Below are 25,963 nucleotides of genomic sequence, written 5' to 3' on the forward strand. Positions count from 1 at the left end.
CCCTGCCCTGCCAGGGAGCGGCTCCTGCTCGCTGCCCGGAGCTCCCGTGGGGGACAGCCGCGGGCCCGAACCGAACCGGAGCCGCGGACGGGCCGGGACCGCGGCGCCAGCCCCGGTACCAGAGCCCCCGGTGCCAGAGCCCCCGGTGCCGGATCCCCCGGTGCCAGAGCCCCCGGTGCCGGATCCCCCGGTGCCGGATCCCCCAGTACCAGAACCCCCGGTACCAGAGCCCCCGGTGCCAGAGCCCCCGGTGCTAGAACCCCGGTGCCAGAGCCCCCGGTGCCGGATCCCCCGGTGCCAGAGCCCCCGGTGCCGGATCCCCCGGTGCCGGATCCCCCAGTACCAGAACCCCCGGTACCAGAGCCCCCGGTGCCAGAGCCCCCGGTGCTAGAACCCCGGTGCCAGAGCCCCCGGTGCCGGATCCCCCGGTGCCAGAGCCCCCGGTGCCGGATCCCCCGGTGCCGGATCCCCCAGTACCAGAACCCCCGGTACCAGAGCCCCCGGTGCCAGAGCTCCCGGTACCAGAACCCCGGTACCAGAGCCCCCGGTGCCAGAGCTCCCGGTACCAGAACCCCGGTACCAGAGCCCCCGGTGCCAGAGCTCCCGGTACCAGAACCCCGGTACCAGAGCCCCCGGTGCCAGAGCCCCCGGGGCCGGATCCTCCGGTACCAGAGCCCCCGGTACCAGAGCCCCGATACCAGAGCCCCGGTACCAGAGCCCCCGGTGCCAGAGCCCCCGGTGCCGGATCCCCCGGTACCAGAGCCCCGGTACCAGAGCCCCCGGTGCCAGAGCCCCGGTACCAGAGCCCCGGTACCAGAGCCCCCGGTACCAGAACCCCCGGTGCCAGAGCCCCCGGTGCCAGAGCCCCCGGTGCCAGAACCCCGGTACCAGAGCCCCCGGTGCCAGAACCCCGGTACCAGAGCCCCCGGTGCCAGAACCCCCGGTGCCAGAGCCCCCGGTACCAGAGCCCCCGGTACCAGCCCCGCTGCCAGCCCCCGGTGCAGGGCCGCGGGCCAGCCCCAGGGATGTGGGAGGCAGCAACCAGCCGGACCTTTATTTGCACAGCATCTCCTGCCAATAACTGCACAAGGCTACAATATTTAGCTTTTCAATAAATATTTAAATTTAGCTTCTTTGCTTATTTTTTTTTAAAGAACAAACAGTAAATTCTGTTGGTTTTTTAATTAGTTAAGCTTAATGTGATGCTTTGGAAACATAATGCACTTAGTATTGCAATAAGTTGTTGACATCCCGTGACTTTGCGGGTGCTCTTGGGGAGCCTGTGTGCTAAAACTTGGGTTGGAACTGTGTCCTGGAAAGCGTGGGGCAGGATCTGAACGTGTAAGAAGCCAAACAAAACCTTAATTTTAATTCTTATTTTTGTAGGTAGGATAACCTTGCCAAAGAGGAAAGGAATTTGGACAGACTTAACATCCAGCCTATGCAGCTTCCACGAGCTGGATGCTAAAATGAAGAGAGAGTTTATTCATTCCCATCTCAACACAGCCTACCAGAATTAAAGGACATTTTGACCTACAAGGGAGATTGGGTTCCCAACCTGCCTCCAAGAGAAGGCTGTTCAATTCCTCTGGCTACCAAGTCTCCACATTTCTGTGCTGGATGTGAAGAGTAAAGGGAGTCTGGCAGGAATCAGGAGGCGTCCAAGTCAGCCTAAGAGACAGCACCAGGTAGAGGCTGGATTCCTTTTTCCTAGTATTCTTGTAGTATGCAGTACAGACATTATTTCTTCTCCTCCCCTTGAACTTTTGTTGTTTTCCTCTTCTCCACGTCCGTGGAGCCTCTGTAGTTGTACTTGTGGAGCAGGTGGCATGGTTGGAATATCAGAGCAGTATGTATTAGAGTGAAACCTACAGACAGAAATAGAAAGTAAATGGAAGATGAATTGATCAGTGAAAAGGCAGAGGATGGAGGGGATAAAGTAAAGGCAAGGAGGGAGACAAGTAATACCTTGCCTGTGTGCTATGGTAATTTATTATTTTTATATGGTGCCCGGGGTGTGCAGTATCTGTTTTACTGAACAAATAGAAGAGTTCTCAGCCCCAAACAGCCAACATATTAATTTATTGTGTGACAGCCTGACAAAATGAGCAGCCAGGCCGGTGTGATGAGGAATAATTTAGTGCTTGTGGAGCATGAGTAACTTTACTATTGGTAGCCTCACTTGTGTATGGCACCTGATGGATGTCTCTTTTGTTGGTAAGGACTTACTGTACAAGAAAAATTTCCCTTTCAGGGGAAATCTGACTAGGGGGTGTCTTAGGGCATGGGACAGGATTCTGTCTGGAGTAGCAAAGGGGCTGCCAGGTGAGCATCTGGGAGGGGAGGGTGAGGACCTGAGCCCCAGCCTGGCACGGGGGGAGCAGCACAAACCCCAGAGCGGGGTGTGGGGACACACAAGGGCAGCCAGATGTGGGGAAAGTGAAGGAAGGGACTCGGGAGAGAAGGCTGGAGTGTTTGCTGTGAGCAGTCTCCAGCTGCAGTTCCTGAGGAGCCATCCAGCTGGGACAGCAAGATGTCCTGAACCAACACGCTCCAGTGGGAGAGGCTCCAGTGCAAACCTGCCGTGACCGCAGCACCGGGGGAGCAATTCCTGAGTTGTTTTCCAACACAGTTATTGCCACTTAAATTGCAGTTTTATTCCAAAAGCAAATTCCAAAGTTTTATGTCCATAAAGGTTTAGACATAAACAAGAAAGAAGTCAGGAAAGTGGTATGCACTGTGTAAACAGTCTCACTTTATAATTAATGCTGAAGATCAGGGAGCAGGAATGGCTGTGCATGTGTGGTCATTCAGATTTACTGTTGCTCTGATTAAAACCTAGTTGGGCAATAATTTTATGCCCAGGTAGGGGCAGGAAGAGAGCAGGATGCCCCCAAGCAACCCATAAATAGTGTGGTGAAGACAAAGCGTTTATTACTTAGCTTCACAAAGGCTCCCTAAGTGCTCTCCCAGGGTATATATACTCATACCCCAGATGCCAATTCTGCAAATTAGCATTATTTCTCAAAATCCTGTGTAAATAGAAGTCATTTAAATACTTGATTTCATCAGACAGACTCACTCATGGAAATGTCAGTCTCTTTTTCTCCTTTTTGTGGGGCGAGCAGAGGTTTTCACTGCCTGGGTTTTCATTTCTCCTGGAATACTTTCACTGATGGCAGAGCCTGGCAGTGTCTGGGATCCATACAGGACTCAATCTGCAGGATTCCATCCCATCTCAGTGCCTCATGCTGGTGTAAAAGCAACTCTGGGGCATAAACTTTACTATTTATCACTGAAATGTGCTATTTTGTGAATCTCCTATCTAGCAGTTTAAATTACTGTGCCAAAAGTGGTTTCATAGCTAAGACACAGAGGGAATTAAAGGGTTTTGAGATTCTGTCAAAGTACCATTGGGATGTTCCTTTTTTCTAGAGAAGGCACGAGTGAGTTCAGCTCAGGCTTTGCTGATGGGCTGTTGTTTTGTCATTGGGCATCCTGCCACTAGTAACTTGTCCAAATTTTAGAAACTTTCACAATTATTTAAATCCATTTTTGTATGGGATTCCATGTAGAAATGGATACCTTAGTTAACAGGGTAACAGTAAAGCAGGGTGAGAAAGACCCATAAAATCATTTTTACATGATGAAACAATTTTCCTAGATATAAGATATTAAAAGGTGAATATTTCAGGATTTTCCAGGGCTAAAAACAAGCGTTGCATTTTAAGAATGCCTGTCTGTCCTTTTCAGGGAAATAAAGAAACAGAACTTAATACTGAATTTTGCAGGGCATTGGACTTCAGCACCCTTGCAGTAGACAAATTGCCACTGACCAGGAGGACAGTAAAACAAGTGCTGTGTTGGCTGGGAGAGAGAAAGCACTTTTCTAGCAGGTATTTTCTTTTTTAATCAGAATTGTTTATACCTGCTGGTGTTTTGAATTTTAAAAGCTAATTCCCGGGAAATAGGGAAGGAAGACAAAGGCAGGTGAACCTGATCTGTGAGGCACCATGAAAGGATGTGGTTTCATGGCGCTCTGGAAACACACCAGGAGGAATTACACCAGCATCCCCTGTCATGTGCTCTGCTCCATCAGAGTCACTTTTGTACCCACTGCACAAAATGGGAAACAGGGCCAAAAGTGGGGGGAATGAGCCCTTGAGTGCATTCCTGGGCACTTCCAGCATACCCCATGTCCCATCTGAGCTGGTCCCTCATTGCAGACAGTGAGTCCGTGGCAGAGCTAGGAATAGAATCCAAGCCCTTGTTCCAACTCCCAGATCCTCAAGAGTATTTTTAGGAACTTAATACCATTAATTTTATACTCTTTTTGGACAAGGATCTTAGAAACAAGATCTTAGAAGCATGCTCCCTCCTGAAATAATTTTTTTAATCCTACTTGTATGCTGTTGGACAACTTTTTTTCAGGGACTGTGTACAATTTAATGCCATTTAGGAACAAATGGATTTAAAAATTACTTTTGGGAAGAGTTCTAGATGGGCTATGCTTTTGTGCAGCCTTGATGTGTGAGTAAGGATGGGGAGGAGATGGTGCACAGTCTTTGTGTTCTGCAGGGCAAACAGTACCTGTCTGTGAGGGGCTTTGGCAGAGGGCAGTGGAGGCTCAGGCATCTCATGTTGGTACGTTAAAGCTACTGAAAAGGTGGAGAAAAAGTTCTACATCTACAGATTTTTACACACAATCATATTTTTCATTGTGCTAACTCAGCAAACCCCTTTAAGCCCTGCTCCTGCATCCTATCTATTATTAATTAATTGATTTCCTATAAGCAATTGAGTTCTTCACAGGCAGCTCAGCTGCAGACAGTGGAACTGCTCTCCTGTCACAAAACACCAACAGATTGAAAAGGCCAGGCCGGGCAAAGGGGAGGTTGAGACTGGACATTCAGAAGTGCTGGACAAAGGTCTCAGGCATGCGGTGGGATTCCTTGGTCTGTCCTGTGCAGGGCCTGTAATTGCACTCGATATTCCTTGTAGGTTCCTTCTAGCTCAGGATATTCTGTGATTTAGCACTCAGGAGACATTTCTTCACTGCAAGTGCTGTGCAGCCCTTGCACAGGTTGCCCAGGTCAGAGATGCAGTCATCACCCCTGGAGGTGTGTGGTACGGCACCTGGGGACGTGGTTACTGGTGTCCTTGGCAGTGCTGAGGGAACTTTTTCAACCCCAATGACTGTCTCTACAACAGGGTGGGAGAGCAGCCACCCACGGTGCAGCCACTCATCAGGTGAGCAGATGAGCAGGGTGTGTTTCAGTGGCTGCCCTGTCGATACTGCAGGAAGGGAAGGTGTCGAAGGCTGCTTTAGGGACTGCTCATCCGGACAACGACCGTGGGGACAGGGAGGAAGCCTGTGTGGGAGAGGTTCCAGTGCCTCAGGGCAGGCGTGGCAAGAAGGGCTCTCTGTGCTGCTGCTGCAGCAGCGGGTGCTGCCCAGATGTGGAGAGGCTCCTCTGTGCTCCGTCCTCTCCTCGCTGGGTCCAGCTCGGGTGGTAAACGCGCTTATTGCAGCGCTAATGTCCTGCAAGTGGGATCCCACCTCCAGGTATATTAGAGTAATGAGTTCACACCTAACTAATGGAGACTTAATAGAGTTACTAATAGGCTGCCTTTTCCCCCCACGGTTTATGACCCCGCGGCCGGGGCTGTCAGGGGAGGGAGAGGTGAGAGGCAGTGTCAGCCCCGGCTCGGCCCCCGGCCCGCGCCTGGCCCGGCAGCGTTTCCAGGGACATCGTCTCTCCACCTTTCCGCGAGGAAAAATAAACAGTTTGAGGCTCCTGTGTCTTTATTAAACATTTCCTTTAAGCTGCATACTTTGGCTCCCTGCCCGCATGCACCAAGAAAGCATCCACAGAGCAGCTCCGCCGCGGGCCGGAGCAGGCAGCCCCCGGCCGGGCGAGCACCTGCACCGCCGGCTGCGGCCCGCGGCGTGCCCCGGGCCGGCCGCTGTGGGGGCCGTGTGGGAGCCGTGTGGGAGCCGTGTGGGAGCCGTGTGGGAGCCGTGTGGGAGCCCAGCGCTGCCCCGGGCGGAGGGCGCCGGCGGCGGGCAGCGGCAGCATGGTGGCCCCGGGCCAGCAGGCGGCTGCGACGTGGCAGCCAGGTGGGTGGGCAGCGCCGGGCTCGGCGTGGCCGGGGCCGGGGCCGGGCGGGGGCCGCGGCGGGCGCGGGGAAGGGCCCGGGCTGCCGGGCGCGGCCCCGGGGCGGGCAGGGAGGAGGGGGCACGGCGGGGATGCCGGCGCGGCCTCCGGCCGGCGCTGCCAGGTAAACAGCCGGGAACCGCCGGGAAGCGCCGGGAAGCGCCGGGCGGGCGCGGGGCGGGCCGGGCCGGACCAGCCGCCCGTAACCCCTTCGCGCCCGTGCCGCTGCTCCGACCGCGTCAGCGGGGCCCGGGGATGCCATCGGCCGAGGGACCCCCGGTGCCCGGGCGGGGACGGGGGCCAGAGCCGGGCGCTGGTGGCCGGCGCGGCTCATGCAGCATCCCCAGCGGCCGAGCCCCACAGCTCAGGTACAGGCAGCTGCGCAGCGGCTAAGAATATCTTTAGTTTGCTGTTGCCTCATTCACCAGAAATGTGCCTTCTCTGCGACGCCTTCGGAGCAGCCCAGCAGTTAAATTAGTAACTACGATAAAAGCTAGCAGTGCTGTTCGGAGACAGGGTTTCTAGATCCCTGTCATCCCGAACAAGGTGCGCATGGAGTCATCCTGGAGCTTGAGCCTTCAGTCCCCTACGCCAGCATCCATTTCGGCAGAAATGATGCACAGCTCCACGCAGGCTCTGCCGGGAGTGGGACTGGATCTGGATCTTCCTCAGGCAGGACAGGGGATTTTTTTCAGACATTGTCCAATAAATACTGTGCATCATGTAAATGTCTGTCCTGTCCGGAGAGGCAGAGAGGAACTGCAAGATAAGGAGCTGAGGAAAACCGCCAGACAGCCACTGCTGATGGCCAGGTGCCTGCTTCTCCCTGCTCTGTTTTCCCCCCAGAAAACAAAGCTGCCGTCATACGAGTGCCCATAAAACACGAGGCATCCTGAGTGCAGAGATTAGTGGTAATTTTACAAGGACTCAAATAACGTCGGTCTGCAGGGTGCAGCACTGCCTTGAAAGGGAACAGCAGGCATTTCCCCTGGAAGCAAGTTTCCTCTTTAGAGCAGTTTACTGCCGAGGTGCAGTGTCACATTGTGGCACAAATACAGTGTCAGCCTTTGGTTTGGAAGATGAGCATTTGATACCTCTTTCTGCTGCCAAAATGCACTACCCAGACCCAGCTCCCAGCACGGTTATTTTTTGAAGCATTATGTAATTGGATTGCATGGTCAGTAGTGCTTCCTTAACAAGCCTTTCAGCAAACCCTCTGCCTGCTGCAGCCAATCCTCAACCCTTACATACACACTTACTCACGCAGGCTCAGTCTGGAGTAAACTCGCTGCTAAATACAGTTAGGAAACGACGAAACCAGGCTGGGAATAGATCATCTGCTTCCCTGCGCTACGTGAGCCGTGGTGTGGCCAAGCCCTGGGTGCCGCTGGTGTGAAAACGGGGTCATGCTGACGTATCCCAGCTGAGGGGTCACTGCTGCCTCTCTGCCGTGCCTCTCCCTAACGGGGTGAAAAAATCTGCTTTTTGGAGCGCGGAGAAGCAACTGGACTCAGTCTCCTTGTCTGCTCTCACCCTGCCATGACTGCCCTGAGCCCTGGGGACCAGCTTTGGGAAACCTCTCCGAAGGTGCTCAGGCCCAGGGCAAGAGGGCCTTTATCCCGGGTTCTGGTGGAAGCTGAAGGGCTGAACTGGGAACCGAGGCTCCGTGCAGCTCCCGGGCCTGTCCGGGCACCGTTCCCACGGGGCCTGGCTGGCTCGGCCCTCGCTGTGTTTTCCAGGAGTGTCCCTCTGCTCCGGCCGCTGTCAGCCCACGGGCTGTGGCTCTGCTGACTCACGGCTTCCTGTTTGTGATTGCTGACTGGTGGCAGCAATTGCAGAAGCAATAAGAGATATTAAAAAGCGTGAACTTCCACTGGGACCAGGAGATACAATTAGGGCTGTGCCAAGAAATACACTGCAGCGAGCTGCGGAGCCCTGCAGCCCCCCGTTCCCTTGCTGCAGGAAGTAGGAAAATGAACATCACTGGCCTTTTATCATCTCTGAACCCAAATAAAAATTGCATTTGACTTCTGAAGCTCTCTCTGGCTCTTTTCCATGCTCCTCCTCAAAGCCTTTGATCCAGCCTTCTGTCTGGGTCTCCTCTACCTGCTGCTGCTGCTCAGATGTAGGGATCCGTGTTCTGTGCTTTCACCTGACTGATTCTCTATGAAAAGCCTGCATGAGGCTGTGTAAAGAGGCTGCTTTAGAAGGCATGCACAATCTAATATTATTTCCATTATTTTTTTATGGGAAATATCTCTGGGGAGAAGCATGAAAGTATATGGAGAAGGTGCTCTTTGATCAGTAAGGTCTAAATGTAGCATCCAAACTGCATGTCTGTTTCTTCATATTATTTTGAAATTCATCTTAAAGTGCTACTCCTGGGTGGGCATTTTCCTGTTTCTTCTTCCTTGGCTTGAGCATTTGGAAGCATTGCCATCAGTTTCGTCTCCAGCCCTGGTGGGGATTGTCCCCAAAATGATTTCACCGCCTTATTGTTACTGTATATCAGTCTTTCAATGTGTTTTAATTCCAATTTTAGCCTGATTGTCAGAACGTACATTCTGGTTATTCAGCTGAGGACAGGAGGTGGAGGATGGTGTTCTATGAACTGTGTGTCACTGGAGGACAGAACATATGCTGAGGCTGGTCTTTGATGGATTGAAGCTACAGTAGTTTGCAGCTAAGAAAAAACCACTTCACTTTTGTACAGGCATTAAACTGACTTCTAAATTTTTTTTAACTCTGTGACAGACATAGGGCCGAGAACTGGTACAGAGAACAGACATTAGGGGAGGGAAAAAATCCATCCCAAAACCTCAGTTATTTCAAAACATACCAAAAGTGGACTGACAGTGGATGAAGAGGAGGAGGAGGAGGCAATAGCGAACACACAACACAGTTCAAGCTGGCAAGGAGCCCTTTCTTGAAGAATGTAAGTTTAACCTTTAGCATTCAAGTGTCTGGGCTTAAGTGTCATTATGAGCAATATTTTCCTTCAGCACAGCCTCTCCTGCTTGGAGGAGGGTTCTGTGCAGCCTCATCCATTTTCCCCTTTCCCGTGTATAAAAAAATGTGTCTCTGGTTGCATGCACTCTGCCAAGGCCCTTCGGGTGGCAGAGCCTCTGGGCACAGTGCGGGTGGTCCTGGATGGGTCCAGGCAAGGGCCTGCCTGGCCAAGGGGGCTGTGGAGACCCTGCCACAGCTCTGGACTGATGGAGCGAGAGCTTTGGGGTTTGCTGTTGAATTTAGGTTAAAGGTTTTGTGCCTTGAACTCACAGGTGGAGCTGGCTGGGGCAGGAGTCCCCCCAGGGCACGGCCTGCAGCCAGCCTGTGCCCAGCCCTCGGGCTGCCCAGCCCGGGCACAGCACACCAGCTGCCTGGGTTTGTTGTGGCCACAGGAGGAAGAGGGATCTGCTGGCAAATTGCTTTGGGAGAACGAAACTCAAACGAGGAGCGGGAAGGGATGGACCTGGTGTTGCCATTGTCATCATCACCCCCTCCAGTGCCAACCTCACCTTTTGATGGAGACACAGAGGAAAAAATTAGAGACAGCAGCAGATGAACATCAGACCTGGCTGTGGACAGGCTGCATGTGTCCCCTCCCCCGCCCCCCCAAAATCATCTCCAGCTGTAAAACACTTCAGGGCTGACAGAAACCACACGCAGCCCAGCCATAACCCAATCTGCAGAGCTGCATTCCAATAAAAGCGCAGCGTGGACCTAGAAGAAACACTGTCCAGGATTCCCCGGCAGGATGGGTGCTGGGCTGGGAGGGATCCCCCGAGGCCAGGCACTGGGGAAGGGGGGCACAGCGAGGCCCCCCCAGCCCCCGCCGCTGCTGGCTCGGCACAGCCCTCCCGGGGCACAAATGAAAGCATTGTTGGCCGGGGTGGCTGGGGATGCTGCAGGGGACGTGGCGCTGCAGTCACAGCCCGGGCCCCCAGTTTCAATATGCGCCGCTCACGTCGCCGCAAATGTCAGATGTGCTTATGTTAAATACAGGTAATATCGTGGCGTGCGGCTGGGAGCGTGATTCCTGCAGATATCTTGTCTGATGAATTTTGCATCTCGTGTTTGTGATTTTTCTGTGCAAAGAAGTACAGGTTTGAGAGGAATAGGAGCAGATATTTACAAAGAGATAACGATGAACTGTTTGATTAAGTGCAGCAAAGATGCTATGTCAGATCCGATTTCTCACTGCTTACAACGCAGGGGTGAGGACGTGGTTACTATATAGTAAGTGCAGCTGGTGCTGGTGCTTAACTTGGTGAATAATTCAATGCAGACTTTCCTGCAAATCTCCAGCTTAATTCTGAAATAAGTCGGAGGGAAAGGAGGCTGATGGACTATTTTCCAAGGAGCCTTGGGTACCTGGCTGGCGCAGAGAGAAGAGGGTTGTATTGCTGTCACTGCTCCTGACCCCAGTGCGGCTGAGCACAGGAACTGCCAGCCCTGGGCCGGGGTCCCTGTGCAGCCACTGCACCTGACAGACCCAAATGAGTCCCCAGACAAGCCAAGGTGTCTTGGTCTCCCTGCTGACACACTCGGAATTCTGTGGAAACCACCCTGTAGTCCAGAATTCTTCTCAATGCTGAAAACAGGGGTTTTTTTTCCCTAATTCTGGGGGAACTGTAATTTTATTTTGTAACTTATTTCCCTCTTTTTTCCCTTTAAGATGATTCCCAAACATTTATTGTGGGATTTTTCATTTAAAATAGTTTTCTAGGGGAATTACTGTGACAGTGATTTAATTGTTTAATTAAAATCTGACATTGATGACAACATAAATACAATAGGCACGAGGTGATACAGGCATTAAATAAGTGCAATTGTGGAATACATCCACAGAGTACTCTGAGCACATGGAGCCGCTCACAAAGAAATGATGTTCAATATTTATCAGGTTAGTGACTCCTAATTAAATGCCAAGACTTTTTTTCTTCATTTCTCTCAAAAAGCCAAGAAACATATAGATGTATTCCAAGTGTTTATTCCCATGGCAAACACATCCACTCGTGTTATGGCCTGCAAAACAAGCAAATGCATGTTACAAACTTGCTGTCTGACTGAGGGGTGTTTACTCAGCCTGACTGCAGCAGCCTTGCCAGGTTTGGGGACAGCTGTAATAGCCCACAGAGGTCCTGTCACTCCCACTGCCTCGAGCACGATGTCTTTTAATAATCAGGTATAACCCCAGAAATAGATTGGAGACAAAAGAATAAATGTTCCTTTGAAATGTCCCTTAGCCCAAACCTCCCCAAACCCTACAGCATTTCTTCTAGAGCAATAGTCTCTCCCCTCCAGCACCCCATGTCTCAGGAATAAGGGCAGCAGCCCCCCCAGTAACTGAGGCAAACATGACTCCAGAAGAAATCCCTGCTATCTGGCTGAAATTGCTCAGCAGTGTGGCTCTCCAGCCGTGCTGCATTTTTGCATCCCAACAATGACTGTGCTGCTGCTGGAATATCCCTTTCCATGCTTCTTGCTGGGCGTCTCTAAATGGTATCAACTCGCTTCTGCGGCTCAGCAAGCCCTGTGCAATCCATCGCTGCCGATCGCCTGCCCTTTCCCCTTCCAAACCCAGAACAAACACATCTGCTCCAGCTCAACTCCCCTCAGCCTTCCCCCCTTCTCCTTCTCAACTCCTCACAAACAAACTTTCCAAAGGAAAAGCCGCCTTACCTGGCCAGTGCTTTGGGCATAGAGTCATACAAACTGATCAAGGCAGACATCCTAACTCCAGCACAGGGATTTGATTGCAAATTTCCATTGCAAAGGAGCAGAGGGAACTGGAAATCTGACAAATGCCTTCAAATTGACCTGTGTTTCCACAATGCACGCAGTGTTTAAAATGAATGGCAGACTTTATCATTTGGAGCTCCTTCAAGGACTCTGGCCTTCCATGCTTTGTTCTGATTCTTCAGACAAATTTCCAACAAGCATACAGCTATGGAAGTGGATGATATTATGGAGGCTTTTTCTAAGCGGAATCTCCCCCCTCCCAACAATAATTTTTCAAGCCTTAATTTTAAAAGATAGCCTGGAACTTTTTTTTAGCTCTCCCCACACATCAGCCCCTTGTGCCCCATCAGCCTCCGGCACCGCAGAGTGTCCCCAGTCCCCCCGTGCTGGGTGGCGAGCGATGGGATATGCTTGTGGATCCCTAAAAATTCAGCTGAGTGCAGTGCTTTCACCACAGCAAAACTGGCCCACCCCTGCCTCCTGAGCCCCTGGCAGCCAGGTCATGTCTCCAGGGGAAGACCTGATCTCTCTGCAGAACCCAGGGAACCAGAGCTGCTCACCCTCATTTTACATGTTAAAGATAACAACCATTCTTGCTGAGAGTCCTGTCCAGAAAGCCATATTCACTCTGTTGGAAAAACATTTTGCTTCAAAGTTGTTTCTCTTAATTTGTATATATTTCTACAAATAATAACTTCCCTTGAAAACGCCGCTATTCGTTCTGTCTGTTCAAAATAACAGAAATGAAATGATACAAATCTTTGCGCAAATACATCAGATATGCCATGAGACAAAAAAAGGGGTTAATCTAATAATTCAGCTGTGTCTTTAGCAAGTTTCCTATGGGAAAAATCAGTCTTATTTTCACTGCAGATCTGATACTAAGAGCTTCTTTCTGTTAAGCACATTAAAAGCTATTTGAACCCAAAATCCCATCTATGCGTATGCAGAGATACACATATAGAAACAAGATGCACCCACACAATTGCAGATGAGGCTATATCAAAATTTCTAATTAAAGTAAGGGAAGCCCCATTTTATATTTTAGCAACCAGATTTTCTTTTTGCCTAGAACAAAGAATTCTTATGGGAAGTAAATTTTTTAGAGGAGACACACGTGCACATACATGTAATCATACCTAACGATTTCTGTTCGAATTATCCCTTAATTCCTTGGCTGTGTTTCGGTGTTTGCGTAGTGGTTTATCCGCCGGTCCTGCAGCCGTCACTTGTTCCTTCCCTTCTCTGCACGCACAGCCTCCCCTCGCCACCTCTTTTTGCAACCTGGAAAACTGGGAACTCTCTCTTTCCCCAGCCTCCAGACGTCTGTGTGCAGGACGAGGGGCAAACCTCTGCCCCCTGCTCATCTGCTGTTTCCCTTCCCAGCCCGAGTTCCTGCCTTGCCAGGAGGGGAGGGAAGGATGTCCTAGGACTTGACCCCAGGGCAGAGCCTGCTCGGGCTGGACCCGCTCCCAGGAGGGTGGGGGGCCGCGGGGCGCACGCCCCTCTCCCCGCTTAACCCCTCCGCTGCTCCGGCCGGCGCTGCCGCCTCCTCCCGCCGGGGCACTCGGGCTCGTCCCGGCCGCGCCGCGGGAAGAAGGACGGAGCGGCGAGGGGCTGGGGCAGGAGGGCTCGGCGCGGCGCGGCCGGGGAGCAGCGGGATCCCGAGCGGGGGATGTTTGGTTTGTGTTAACTACCCAGACAGATGCACTTCGGCATGTTTGCCTTTATGGGATCCATATGTTGTCATGGGAAATTAGAGGACAGCGGCACACAGCTCGAATTCACGATGCAAGCGCAGACAACCTCCATGGCTCCAGCCCGCGCTCGCACACGTCCCTGTGGAGGTGCCTCTTTCTGGAGCATCCGCAGGCACTCCTTTGCCCCCCAACTTCCCCACGCGTTTCCTTGTGCTTTGCTCTGCAAAAAGCGTGCCCACAGGCAGCACCCGCAGCCTGGGCCACCAGATCCGCCGCCTCAGGGAAAAGAGGCACTTTTCTAAGTTATCCCAAGTGCTAAAGACAAGGGTTACTTTATTTTCGCCGCAACCTCTTCCTCAACCCACGTTTGGTTCACGTTCAGCAAGAACAGCTACAAATTACATGCACCTTCCCAGGCAGCGTACCAAGCAGCCCTGAAAAATTCTGATTCCCGCAGGGCTCCATGGTTTGGGGCTTGGTTGGTTTTTGGTTTGGTTTTTTATTTTGGTTTTGTTTTTTCTCTTGGAGTTGGTTTTTTTTTTTTTAGAGTTCGGGGGGGAGGTTGGTTTTGTTTTGGTGGGTTTTTTTGGGGAGGTGTTTGTTTGTTTGTTTTTAAAGATTAGTGCATTAACAATTATTCTTCCATAAAACGAGACATGTATCAAGCAGGAAGTGACAGATTTTTTTAAGGGCAGCTTTTAAATGCAAACTAGTCCCCCTCTGGAGTCAATCCAAGCACCAGGACTCACACACAGCACGCCTGGGTCACAGGGCTGCAGGTACAACATCCACAGAACCGTGGCACCTATCGAACCCTGAGTCTTAAAACCTGCGACTTTCTCCCAAACGCCAAACACTCCCAGCAATGCATCAACAGCACAGTCAAATTCCTGATCCTCTTCCTTCACCCCCATCCCACTTAAAGGGACTTGTCAAAATTCCAAATGTCAACCCCCACGTTAAGAAATAGGGAAAGCTCAAGACATTTCATTATAATAGGTACTAACAAACATGCAGTTTATTACCTTGCAGTATAAAATACATCTATATTAAGGTTCTCCCAAATGGAAAAACTGACCGCAACTGCATTCCTTGTTCAGAGCTATGAAACAAACCGTGAAAATAATTACAGTTATTATGAAAAAAAAAATTAAAAAAGGGTGGAAAAAAAAAGGCAAAAAAGAAAAGCAAAAATGAGAGCTTCTTTAGCTTTCCAAGACATTATTTAATTTAGCTGCATTTCTGCCAATAATAAAAATAGGGTTTTATAGAAACATGAAAAAAAAACATAATTTCTTAAGCCTGGATAGAGGTTCTTTACTGGTTCACCTCCTCCTAAAATTCAAATCCCATGTTCCCAGCCATCATCTACATTTCTTGATAGAGCTGGAATAGGGAGGGACAAGCTCCTGGAAATAAAAATTTTAAATAATAATCGGACATGGACTCAAGCAGAAAGTGAAAAACGTTACCGTTAGGCTAGAGAAATATTTATTTAATCAAAGCAGAGGTTCTGGTGGGACTGGAGGAATGTTGCATCCTCTCCCAAAAAAAAAAAAAAAAAAAAAAAAAAAAAAAAAAAAAAGAAAGAAAAAGAAAAAAGGGGGAAAAAAGAGGAGGGGGGTGGGGGGAAGAAAAGAGAAAGCAAGAAAGAAAAAAGGCAGAGGCACAGCCGCCTCCTGGAGTTCCCCATTGTCCGGGGCCATAGAGAGCCCCAGAATGGCATTAAACTCACAAAAGGCACATTGTGCGGGGGACAAAAAAAGCCCCTTCTTCTACAATAACTTTTAGCTTCTTATTTTTAGAAAATGACAAAGCTGTTGCCAGCGATGGCTGGTGAAACCTGTAGCCCGGCTCCCAGCGCGGCTGGCCGCGGCCGCATTGATCCGCCGGCCCGCTCGGAGCGGCGGCCGCCAAGTTTGAACGGGGCCGGGCCGCGCCGCGGGGATGCTGCGGGGATGCTGCGGGCGGCGGCGGCGGAGCCGGCGCGCAAAGTTGCGATCGCTGCCGGACGCAACTTTCCCGGCGGCTGCCGGGGAAACTTCGGCGGCGGCGGCGGGGGTCGGCCCGCCCCGGCTCTGCCCCGCGCGGGGCGGCGCGGCCCCGCCCGGGGCGCGGGGGCAGGTGGCCCCGCGGAGGTCCCGCCGCCGCGGAGCGGAGCGGTGCGGAGCCGCCGGCCGGCCCCGCGCCCCCTGCCCGGCCCGGCCCGGCGCGGGCAGGGCGCGGAGCGGGGCAGCGCGGCGGGGCGCGGGGCCGGGCCGGGCCGGGCCCCCCCGCCGCGGGCTGGGGGCCGGCCGCTTGCCCCAAGTTTCGGTGCGGCGCCGCCGCCGCCGCCGCGCTCCCCCCGCCCGCTCCTGCGCGCTCGCTCCCTCCCCCGCCGCCTGGGCTGAATCTTATTGATCCAGAAGGTGGCTAATTAGCCCTTCCCGTCGTGCCTGGGTAATGAGGCACATGCGCACTGCACTAATCAGCCATTTTTTGCAGGAAACTAATTAGCAGAATAAAGATCCAAAGAGTTTTTTTTCTTCCCAATCATCAGATCTGAGTCCGGGCGCTTCCTGCTCCGGCGACCGCCAGCCCCGCCGCCCGCTCCGCGCCCGCCGCCCGCTCCGCTCCGCGCCCGCCGCTCCGCCCCGACCCGCCGCCGCCGCTGCTGCTGCCGCCGCCCGCGGCCCCCTCTCTCCGGGGGGCTGCAAACTCCCCGACAACGATGCTGCTGCTGGGCAGCGGCGGCGGCGGCGGCGGCTCCCGCTCGGCTCCGGCTGCTGCCCCCGGCTCCCGCTGCTGCTGCCCCGGGCCCCTCCGCGGAGCCCCGCGCTCCTGCCGCCGCAGCCGCCGCAGCCTGCATGGGATCTGTAGCCCCCGCGCCGCCGCCCGGGATTAAAAGCGCCGCCGCCGCCGGAGCAGCGACCGCGTAAGTGGCAACTTTTCTGCCCTGTCCCCCGCTCGGGCTCCTCCTGCTCGGGGCGCCCGGGCTGCTTTGCATGGGGCTGGTCCGGCCCCCCCTCCCGTCCGCTCCCACCCACCGCCCCGGATCCCCCAGCAAACTTTGTGCCGCTCGCCGTCCCGGAGCCCCGCCGCCGCCGCCGGGGACGCGCAGGTGCCGGCGCCGCGGGGGCCGCTACGCGCCCGCGGACCCCCCCGCCCCGCCCGCCGGCCATGGCCGCGGGGCGCGCAGCAAGCGCGGCGCCCGCCCGGCCGCTTTGTGCGCGGCGGGGCCCGGCCTCGCTCGGAGCCCGCGCCCCCCGGGACCCCGCCGGGCCGCGGCCGCTCCGCGCCGGGGACGCGCCGGAAAACAAAGGGGCGAAGAAAGTGCCGAAAACTGCCCCGGCGGCGGCGGGCCCGGCCCCGCCGAGCCCCGCACCCCGCGGCCCGCACGGCCTGGCCGCGCAGAGGAACGGCGATTCTCGTTCCCCGCGGGCGGCTCGGTGCGGGAGCGCGGCGGGGGCGGGCGGCACCGCAGGCCGAGCCCGCTCGGGGCCGGGGTTAATGACTCGGGGCTGCATCGCCCGGCGCTTATCGCGCTACGTGAAACGCGGTCCCTGTCGGTCCCCGCCGGGACCCGCCGCGCTCGGGTTCCCGCTGCCTCTCGCACCCTCCGAGGGCAGCGTGTCTATGTATGTGCGCGGCGTGCGTGGGTGCCACGCACACGCGGGATTCGGACTGTGAATTATTTATAATTTGGGTTGCGTTTGTGTCTTTGTCTTCTTTTTTTTTTTTTTTTTTTTTTTTAATTATTCGGTTCCTCCCCCCCCCCGCCCCCTCTTTTTAAAACAAACAAACAAAAATTGGTTCCGAGCAAGGTCTGTTTCTTTCTCCCGCTGTGCTTGGGGCTGCTCTCGCTATGTCCTGGACTCTAACGCAACCGTGTCCCCTCTACGCCGGCTGTCTTTCTCCTCTTCTTGCTCCTGTTTAATATGGAGCAATTTTCTGGAGACTCGGTGACTCCCTCCTTAGGGTCACATTGAGTTCGAATACGACTGAAGGTGCAGGAATCCTGCAACGGAGGAAATAAGAGAATAGAGAAAATGGGGTCAAGTTGGCTGCTTAGAGGCCAAAACTCCCATAGCTGCCTTTAAAAATATATGTATAATATTTGGCTTTCCTCGCTGTATTACGGATTGCAGCTTCCCCTTTCAGGTATTTTCCTTACAGCTTAAAGCCCTCGCTTCCTTTTGCCTCCCCCCGCACCCTCCCCCGTTAGGGTGGGGGGGGGGGGGTGGAGGGAAAATAAAAGGAAAAGAAATGGGGGGGAGAGAGGGGAAAAAATAAAACCCATTGAGTTTAGGCAAATAAGGTTTGGTCTCCGTATCCTATTACAAAGCACTTTGAATATGCAAGACATCACACAAGACCAGTTATTCCAGTTACGACAAACTTAAAAAGAGAAAAAAGCGAGGCATGTTTAGATTGTAATTTGTTAGAGCAAGATCCGTATTTAAAATTCCATCTTTTAAATATTTTTTTTCCTACCTTTGCTTTATATCCAGCCCTTTCTAATGTCTGGGTTGGGTTTTTGTTTTTGGGGTTTGTTTTTTTGGGTTTTTTTGCATTATTATTAAAATCTTTCCATCGAGTTTAGGAAGACCGCTGCGAGCAACGCATTTTCTGTATTTTTGTTCCTGTATCTCGGAGGAGAGTTGGCAGGGATTCTGTGGTTTGCAGTTACACAATATGTTATCATGTTTTTAATCACTAAATCATTGCAGTGGTTATAGATTTACAGTCTTAGGGTATTACTGAGCGGCGCAGTGCAGCCCGTGTGTGCGGGGACATACGAGAGCATGCCGTTAACATGCTCGTGAACTTTGCTTTTAAATCATTTCCCGGCCGAGCCGCGGCAGAGTGCGGAGCCAGCATTTTGGCATCACCCCTCCACGCACTTGAGGAAAGTTTGTGCAAGCCTCCCGGCAGGGCAGGAGCTCCGATGGGCGTCGTGCGCGCCCCGTCCTGCGGCGCTGGCGGTAAGCGGCGGGTCAGGGGTGCGAGGGGTGCCCAGCGGGCCGGGAACACCACCTGCATGGCCGGGGGGATTGGGCAGCCCCACCGGCCGCCCTCTGCTCCCGCTTCCCCCTTTATTATGTAACAGAGCCCTCGGCAGCATTAAAAATTCAGCATTACAAGCTGATTGTAATGCTCCCTCATTAGGGAGCACTGTCTGGTCCGGCGCTGAGCGAAGACGGAGCGTGGCTTTTCGGTTGCCGCGGCAGCGGGGGCCGGGAGGGGGGCGAGCGGGGTGTCCCAGGGCCCCGGCGGCAGGATCAGGCTGGGCTCCCCAGCACCAGGACGTGTTGGCCCTGCGGCCAGGCCCAGGGCTCGCCAGGCTTCTGCTCTGCCGCCGGCCGAGGGCTTTCCCCTGCGCGGCTGCCTGAGCTGCCTCCTGCCCGGTCCCACTCTGCGGGCTGTCTTCCACTGGAACAAAAGCAAAAAAAAGTCACGTTAGAGGGGAGTGAAACTCTGCGTCTGGCCCCAGAAGTTCCTTTGCTCTATTTGTATTTTCATCTCCTCTTTTCTTCTTAACGCGGTCATTTTGTGAACAGAGGGCAGCAGGAAGTTGGCTCCAGCCGCTCTCGCGCACAGCGGTGCCGGCCGCAGCAGCAGCACTGGTCCTTAGCTGCAGAGCCTCCGGACCCTCCCTCCCACCCTGCCGCTGCCTTTTGTTCCCGCAGGACCGAGCCAAGGTGCTGCTTGGCAGGCCGGGGCGGTGCGGGCGGGCCCTTGTGCCTGGCACCATCGCCTGGCCTTGTCGTGGCCTCTGTCACACCGGGGCCCAGCGGTGGCTGCTCTGACAAAAGCAGAGGCGTGTGTCCCTCTTTCATCTCTCTGCGTTGACCCCCGCCCTGGTTGCTGTCGGTGTCGCGCCAGAGGCCAGGATTTGCTTTGGGCCTGGTCAGTGGCTGAACGGCTTCAGCAGGAATCGCTGAATCCCAAACCGATGGACGCACAGCTGGCTGCGTCAACCTCCCTGTTAACACCTCCTTCCGCTTTCCAAAATAACAGTAATAGCACTAATAATAATAAAAAAAATGTTGCATGGAGAAGCAGAAAAAGGACTAGTGGGCTTTTACATCAACTTTATTCACATGCCGTGTTTTGTTCTGTGGGGGCTCGATGCCTTGTGGGAACGTTTCCCTGCCAGCATTGCTTTCTCATCTGCGGTGGGAGAATTTTCGGCAACCATCTTCTGTGGGTGCTGGTGCCGGCGTGCGCTGGCCCTGCTGGGGCTGGAGGTGTGTTTGTGCTGCGGAGATCGATTCTGGAGGGACAGGCTCGGGAGAGGCCGAGCATTTCACAGCTCCCACATCCCTTCATCGGAGCACGGCCAAGGTTTGGCCTTTGTGTGGCTTTGGGGGCTGTGCAGCCGTGGGTGCGTCCGGCTGGCAGGAGAAGTGGGCTGTGAACAAAGCCAGATCAGGACAGGTCCCTCTGGCGCAGCCCGTGCTGGACCCCTGTGCTGCTTGCAGGCTCCTGCAACTGATGGCCGTGGGGGCTTCAGCCCGGGAGGGGCCCCCGGGGCCACAGCAGGTGCCTGTGGGGGCTGTCCCCGCTGCGCTGCTCCCGTTCCTTAAGGGTGGGTCATTCCCCATGCCGACGGGGAGCCCTGGGGGAGGCTGTGCATCCCCGGGGAGAGGCAGGGGGAGACCGGAGAGAGGAGCTCCTCTCTGGGGAGCAGGGCTGCCCTTCTCTCCTCCCTCTCTGCTTGACAGCCCAAATTCAGACTGGGTGTCCAGCGTATGGCGGCAGCCATGGGGCTGTCAAGGGCTGTCGTGGCAGGAGAGTGGGAATCAAAACATCTGTGCGCAGGCCTGGGCGCCGCAGCCTCTAATGGTTTTGACGGAGCTGTTGTGGTCTGTTGTCTGGAAAATCTGCATTCTGCGCCGTGCCCGAGGGGGCCGCGGCACCGCAGACCGTGGCGGTACCTAAATATAACCGCCTCGCGCCGAGGGGTGAGGTGAGGGCAGCGGGAGCAGGCCGCCCGCTCGCCTTCTGCTTTGTCTCTGATCTGCGATTCAGGCATTTTTGTTTGCTCCTGAGGTTGGGTTTGTGTGTAGGCAGGGATTGGAGAAATAGATAAATTCTAGCTAGTTTAAGAAAAAAAAAAAAAAAACAAAAAAAAACAAAACAGGGTGGATTGAGTCGGGCTTCCCTCGATGCCGGCAGCGGTCCTGCTGCTGGGTTGGGGATCCCACCAGCCCCGGCCACCCCTGCATTCCTCGTTCCCCTCGGAGATGCTGTGGGTCTTGCTGAGGTCTCGCTGCGCCGGCAAGAAGCCAGAGCTTCCAGCGCCTCCGCGTTGGCTGTGCCGGACAGACGTGTCCATCTGTCGGTGCGGAAGGTGCGTGCTCGTCACCACAGCAACGCTGGCTGTGTGCGGGGCTGCCAGCACCAGGTGTGGATGGTGCGTGTGTCAGAGGTGGCCGTCAGCGCAGTCCTAGTTCGTCCCCACACAGAATTATTTTTTGGTTGGGGATGTCAGGAAGGGAGCTCAACACGGGCCGCAGCTGGTGGTGGCTGCCACCATGTTCCAGGCGCTGCTGAGGTGGAGGGACAGTGGGATGATTGCGGGTGCCGCTGGCAGGCTGCGGCCACCCGGCTTTGCCCTTAAGTTTGCTGCTGGGAGAGACACTTGGCTGTTGATTGTAATTTCATTATGTCACAAGTGCCAAACATGCCTCTCTACGAAAGGACCAGCAGTATTTTTCTTTTTTCCCCACAGAAAGCAAACATTTCTCAGTGTTCTGAACCGTGTGGTGCATGTTACTGTTGAACGTGAGGTTACTCTGTGGTAACCAGGCTTTCAGGTATTAAATCTGGTGAGGGCTGAGCTGTTCAGGTTCCTTGGCTTGGCAGTAACGCTGGAACAGACAACGTGCTTGGCAGCTCTGGTAAAAGGTTTTCTCTCGTCCTCCACCTGCCCTGGTGTCTGGGAAAGCAGAGACTGCAGGGCCTGTAGCATGTTAGCTCTTAGTGTTTATTTATGTGGCCCAAGCGTGCCTTCTGAAACATCGGCTCCCTGCCCAGGGAAGATGGGAGCTGTTCCCAAACCCTCAGGTCCCAACAGCAGCGTACCCTGTGTTCTGCCTTGGGCTCCCCTTGGGCTCCCAGCTGCGCTTTCCTGGCTGGTGGCAGCCTGGCTCCAGAATAGCTGGTTGGCTCAGTTGGGTGGCAGGGGCTTTAACCCTCCTTCCATGCTGCCACCGGCCGCCTCATGCAAACAGAGCGGCGCTCGGTGCGGAACCCGGCGCGCAGACAGAATTGCCGATGGTGACATGGCGATGGTGTGCTTGATCCTGCTGGGTCGGGCGCTGGGTTTCCTGAGCGATTGTGACGTCTGGTGGTGGGCTCAGAGGGTTTTGGTCTTGTTGGTATAATGGACTTGAGTGAAGAAGGGGGAGGTGAGGAGGTACAGCTGGCTGAGGTGCCATCAGGTGCAGGTTGTTGGGGCTGATGAATGCAGTCAGGTGCTTCTTGTCTGAGATGGTGCAGAATCTGGGGCTTCATGCCCAAGGTGTGTCTGCTGAGGTACCATGTGGTGGAGAAACAGGTCGGCAGGCCTGAAGGTTGGTTCAGGAGACAGAGCAGGGGAAGTGCGCAGAGCTACTTGGTGTTTGAGAGCTGCAGAGTCTGCAAACCAGCCCTGCTCCTGCAGTGTGAAGGTATTCTGGATTCAGGCTGTGCACAGCAGCCTGTGCATTTCAGCTGTACTTCTGGTGTTGCAGAGGCCAGTGCCCAGCCCCTTGGACACCTCGAAAGCAGAGCAGGGCTCTGCCGTGCTGGGTGCAGGAGGCTCCCGCACGATGGCTGTGGAGGCGACGCTGCTGGGCTGTGACCTGGGGTGTGCTGCGTGTTGGGGCTGGGTGTCAGTGCCGGTGCAGGGGCTGCTCTTGGGTGAGCTGGAGCAGTGTGCTGGTGGCCTCTGGAGTGGTACTGCCGGGCGCTCCTTGCTCCTGGTGCGTGTCCCCTGATCGGGCTGAGGTTGCTTTGTGCTGTGGCATGTGGGTGAGCGGAGGCTGGGGAGCGCAGGGCAGCCAGCCACCATGTCCCCGTGTCCTTGCACGGTTCCCACCGCAGCCCCTGACTGTGCCAGACAGAACTGTAGATGTCAGGCTTTGCACAGAAAGGAGAGCGGGGAGGGAGGGCGAGGAGGAGGCACAAGCGCGCAGCAGCAGGGCTGTGAGGTTCAAATTAACCTTCTGCTTTGTTGGTGTCGAAGAGAGGCACCCCGGCTGCCAGCGCAGTGCAGGCCCACTGTCATTCATACGCAGCTCCGAGGAGAGCAGGGCAGCAGCAGGGCATCCCTCCCGGTGCTGCTGGGGTGGGGGACTGCGGGTGCCCAGCGCAGGGCTGGGCCCAGACACTGGGGACGAAGGCGCCCAGTGGGACTCGGGGGCTGGCAGGGCTCACTGCCAGCTGACTGGACACCGAGGTGCCGCAGTCAGCGCCTTTGCATCTGACTTTGAGGAATGGGTGCTCTGGCCTTTCTTGTGGAAGCTGGGTCTGCAGCACCCAGACATGTGCTCCTACACAGCTACTTCAGATGTCAAAGCCTAAATTTCTCCTCTTTAATTTTCTCCTGTTAATTTTGTCTCTTTTAGTTTTACATACTACCTTCCCCAGTTCCTTTCTTCTTGCTGTTTTTCATCTTCCGTAGAGACAGTTAAAAGCAGCTTAACACCGTGAGCTTGTTTGGGAGTCTAAAGATCCGTTTCAGCTCTGACGCTGACTTTGGGCAAGACACCAAGTGTTTGCCTCAGCTGGAGGATGGAATGGGATGGTGCATAGTTCACATGCACGGACTCTTAAGTGGAGGTTAATTGTGAAAAATCACAACATGTTTTAAATCCCCAGAGCATTGTTGCATCCTTAAATTTTAAGTGGGAGTACCTGCTGCGCTGGGGGCAGCTGTGGAGCAGAGGGATTGTCCAGAGCACCTCAGCACCTCCCAGCAGGGCATCGTGCTGGAGACCTATGCTATGGTACTGGAGAAATGGAGCTGGTTGGTCCTTGTTTTGAGACACCATCTCATCCCTGCTGGGTTGCTGCTTTCTGGGGCAGAGAGCACTGGCGTGGAGGACTGGTCATGTTGGCTCGAGAGTCCAAGTCCAGGTGCAGGCAGGTGTACGTCCTGAGCTCCTGTGGGCATGGCGCTGGGCCTGCAGCGCAGCTGGAGGAGGTGGCAGCGTGGTGGAGCGTGCTGGCTGGGCTGGTTGTGCTACTGGCCAAGGAGGGACGATGGTGGACAAGAAGCACAGGCTGCCCCACAGCAGGCTGGTGCTGGAGGAGGGCCGGCAGCGTGGGTTTGTGGCAGTACCTCGTGGCTGGCAGAGGGGAGAGCAGGTGGCAAGCCGGGCAGTGCTGCTAGCCCGTGCCCTTTGTTTGCCATGGAGCTGGTGTGGGATGCCAGCCCGGGAGGGTGGTCAGCACCACATGCCCCTCTGCTATTTCACAAACCAGCTCCTTGGCGAATAGCAGTGCCTGTCTGAAGGAGCTGCTACAGATTTTTTTTTTTCCTTGCTTGCTTTATTTTAACCAGCCTCTCCATTGTTTCCTCTTTATTTTGGATGACGTGGAAGTCCCGGAGGTTTGCATGAGATCCTGGAAGTTACCCAGGTGGTGGGTCTGGTGCCAGGGCAGCCCTGCGTGAAAAGCTGCCTTCATGGCAGGCTTGCAGCAGTTTCACCTGGAACTGCAGATGTGTGAACACCAGAGCCAAGCTCTGGGAGTGCCTGGGGGATTGCTTGGAGCCCATGCAGGATGAGGAGGAGGGTTGAGCTCTGTCCTGCACAGCAGTGGCTGGGGTCAGCCTCACAGGAGGAACAGCCTGACTGACTTCTCTTCCCTTGAAACCTCCCAGCTGGGCCTAGGACTGCAGACCTAGTTGCCAGAAACCCCCTGGAAGGTCCTCTGGCTCTTAGCAGTGCAACTGGAAGTGTCCAGCCACTTCTCTAGCCATGTTCCTCCTCTAAGCATCTCTTTGTGTCTCTGGAATGATGGGATGCTCTCTTGGGAGTGGAGGTTTCCTTCCTTGAGTCCACGTAGCCGCTGGCTGTGTGGATGTCTGCTTACTTTAGGCAGGAGCTGGATATCAGGACACTGGTTTTTATCCCCCCAGCAATCTTTTTCTCGGGTCCTTCTTGCTTCTGGGTACAAAGCCCATGAAGTAGCAAGGGTCAGTGAGATGCATTTGGTGAGATTCCTCGAGAAGCACTGGCTGTCCTCTGGAGATCTGAAGTTCTCAACTGCTGGAGTAATGAGTGGAGAGGTGTTGGGCACAGACATGGGTATTTTACTGTTGGTGGTGCTCAGTGGGTCTTCTGCATTTTAAAACGAAAAAAAATGTGGAGAAACCAAAAAAAGCTCCAGCTGCCATTGAAGCATAGCGTGCCAGGAGGTGAAGGGGAGGAGGTTTTCCCCTATGCAAATATTTGGGATAATAAAAGCTGTGTCTGTGTCTTGTTGAAGGCCTTGCTGGACTGTGGAGTAGGACTGGGTGATTTTCTCAACTGCTGCTTGAATTCACTTGTGTTAAGACTCGGCTGTCTCCATTAATGGCGTTACCTGGATGTTGAACAGTTCCCAGTGATGCCCTTGGCTGTGCTTGGCCAGCACAGAGGGGATGGGGAGCTGAAGTCAGCCCCATGGTCCAGGTCACTATGAGGAGGCTAGGGCAGTTCTGAGCCCCTGAGATGGCTCCTGACTCCTTCGTGACTGGAAATAAAAGGACCGAGAGTCTTAGGGTGCAGATTGTTTAGAAAAGGGGAAAAAATGGTAAAATAAAGCTTCTTTCAGTAGACATAGCTATAGAATAGCTACTGTGGGAGAAAGGACAGAGGAGTTGTTCTTTCATATTCTCATGGTGTCGAGTGTGAAAGTTTTGTTTGGTTGGTTTTATGTTTTAAAGTTCCTTCTTCCTTGTATGAGCCTCTTGCACAGCAGAGGAAGAGAAACACTGAACCAAAATAGAGCCTGTGTTTGCCTAAAATGAGGTTGCTGTGGCATGTTTAGGACTTGAGACTGTGACTTTGAAGCTGACTGCATTTCACGCTGCTGGTACTCTTTTAACTGTCTTAGATAAACAGTGCAGTTGGGCTCTGAGAAGTGTCTGGTGAAAACTGTGCTTGGCTCCTCATTCTGACTGTTTCAGAGGTTTTCAGAACAAATACCTTCTGCTTACCAGCACTCTTCCTGCTTAGAAAAGTTTTCATTGATTTATTATTATTTTTTCAAAGGATTTACTTGCACATTAGAATGTCCCGTGGACATTATTTTCAGTTCAAGGAGGGTTTATTTTAGTTTGGCTTAATTGAATTGGAAACAGTTACGAGCTGTACCAAAGCAACTTGATTTCAAACCAAAACA

At 54.1% G+C, this 25,963-nt stretch overlaps 1 protein-coding gene and 2 long non-coding RNA genes across 11 annotated transcripts in view; 1 reads left to right on the top strand and 2 right to left on the bottom strand.

Moving 5' to 3' along the window:
* The window catches only part of ZFHX3 (zinc finger homeobox 3), a 386,661-nt gene that overhangs the window by 246,489 nt on the left and 114,209 nt on the right, over window positions 1–25,963 (top strand). For 3 of the 9 annotated variants that reach the window (XM_072934462.1, XM_072934463.1, XM_072934464.1), the window contains 2 exons: window positions 1,387–1,688; window positions 16,143–16,517. The exons of 1 other annotated variant lie outside the window; for it this stretch is intronic. The gene's annotated coding sequence lies outside the window, so the exon portion shown is untranslated. Of the gene's footprint in view, window positions 1–1,386; window positions 1,689–5,773; window positions 6,122–16,142; window positions 16,518–17,595; window positions 18,568–25,963 lie in introns of those variants that run through there. 5 more of the 9 variants (XM_072934465.1, XM_072934466.1, XM_072934467.1 and 2 more) reach the window with 4 other exon arrangements.
* Window positions 10,897–16,144, bottom strand: LOC115496779 (uncharacterized). The gene is made up of 2 exons (XR_003962300.4): window positions 13,043–16,144; window positions 10,897–12,108 (listed from the first exon to the last, which is right to left on the bottom strand). It is a non-coding gene; the product is annotated as an uncharacterized lncRNA (long non-coding RNA).
* LOC140684878 (uncharacterized) lies at window positions 17,312–18,184 on the bottom strand. Its single transcript, XR_012057804.1, has 2 exons — window positions 18,077–18,184; window positions 17,312–17,600 (listed from the first exon to the last, which is right to left on the bottom strand). It is a non-coding gene; the product is annotated as an uncharacterized lncRNA (long non-coding RNA).

The sequence above is a fragment of the Taeniopygia guttata genome, chromosome 11 (assembly GCF_048771995.1).
Source record: "Taeniopygia guttata chromosome 11, bTaeGut7.mat, whole genome shotgun sequence".
Lineage (NCBI taxonomy): Eukaryota > Metazoa > Chordata > Aves > Passeriformes > Estrildidae > Taeniopygia > Taeniopygia guttata.